This window comes from Pinus tabuliformis, chromosome 2_1 (assembly GCF_031772625.1).
Source record: "Pinus tabuliformis cultivar Carrire ecotype Pingquan chromosome 2_1, CPIR1, whole genome shotgun sequence".
Classification (NCBI taxonomy): Eukaryota; Viridiplantae; Streptophyta; class Pinopsida; order Pinales; family Pinaceae; genus Pinus; species Pinus tabuliformis.
Genome location: NC_142299.1, coordinates 527,667,618 through 527,669,159, shown reverse-complemented (window position 1 = coordinate 527,669,159; position 1,542 = coordinate 527,667,618). Strand labels below are relative to the sequence as shown.

The 1,542-nt window shown below is 38.7% G+C and overlaps 1 pseudogene; it reads left to right on the top strand.

The window, feature by feature from the left end:
• The first annotated feature begins 403 nt into the window (after positions 1-403).
• On the top strand, positions 404-1,330 carry LOC149201285 (putative serine/threonine-protein kinase WNK11 pseudogene; annotated as a pseudogene).
• The last annotated feature ends 212 nt before the right edge of the window (positions 1,331-1,542 follow it).

Here is a 1,542-nt window from a genome sequence, read left to right as displayed (position 1 = left end):
TTATTTCTCGAGGATTCTGTTTATCAAAATAGTTTTACGAGATTTCTTTTCTACCAACAGAATTTGTTTCTGTGTAGAACTAGGGTTTTGGATTTCCTGGTTTGATTTAAGATTGCCTGGCAATTTTAATTTTTACACTTCAATTTATTGGGTAGCTTTCTGAATCTGGCGGCTCTGTTTTTTCAGTATCTCTGGAGCGAAAATGCTGTCAGTGTCGTCAGTAATCCCACAGGAAGCAAAGTCTTCTGTCTTTGCTGTCTGTTTGTCTTCCGAATTTAGGGAAAATGTCCATTTCTGTGTCTTCCTATAGCCCTGCAAGGGTTTCTGTTTATTAAATTCAAATTAGAAGAGGAACCGAATTTGGAGTTCTGGGGCTAGGGTTTTCTTTACAGGAGGTAGAGAAATGCCTAGTGTAGAATATGACACCTGTGATAAGGACAGGGAACCTTTTGTGGAACTGGATCCCACTGGTAGGTATGGTCGCTATGAAGATTTGCTGGGCCGTGGTGCCATGAAGAAGGTATACCGAGCTTTTGATCAGAAAGAAGGTATTGAGGTTGCTTGGAACAAGGTGCCTCTGCAAAACCTAGATGATGCTTCCATACAGAGGATCTATGCAGAAGTCCGTCTGTTGAAATCTCTGAGGAACAAGAACATAATTATGCTCTACAATGCATGGCTGGATAGAAAGACAAGTCATGTGAATTTCATTACCGAGGTCTGTACCTCAGGTACTCTGAGAGAGTACCGCCAGAAGCACCGTCATGTCTCCATGAAGGCTTTGAAGAATTGGGCACTTCAGATACTGGGAGGATTGCATTATCTTCATAATCATGAGCCTTGTGTAATTCACAGAGATTTAAATTGCAGCAATATTTTTGTGAATGGCAATAGTGGCGTTCTGAAGATTGGGGATCTGGGTCTTGCCACTACACTGGGAAATGATCGTTGTGCACACACTGTCCTCGGTACTCCGGAATTCATGGCCCCAGAATTATATGAGGAGGATTATAATGAGCTTGTAGATATTTATTTTTTCGGCATGTGTTTGCTGGAGATGGTTACTTTAGAAATTCCTTATAGTGAATGCCGTAGCGTTGCTCAAATTTATAAGAAGGTGAGTTGTGATATAAGGCCTGCAGCATTGGAAAAGGTTACCAATCAAGAAATGAGACACTTTATTGAAAAATGCCTGGCGGCAGCACCGGTGATGGACCCATTTTTTAAAGAAGTACATGCATGCTCCTATTACGTGCCAAGTTGTGATGGATTTCCGCCTATTTATTTTGCCAATTTACTTTTGAGATCTGCCCATTTTTTCAAGAGTTAATGCGAAGAAAAGTTGTTATAGATAACTGCTATAACACAATCTAGAAGATAAGTGATATTATGTCTGTACATTATTTTTTGATATCTCTTAGATTTACAATCTAGAAGATAAATGATATTATGTCTATACATTATTTTTTGATATCTCTTAGATTTAGCAATTTGGAAAGATAGATAAATGATTTTAGATGTGTATAGATTTATTGTAGGTTA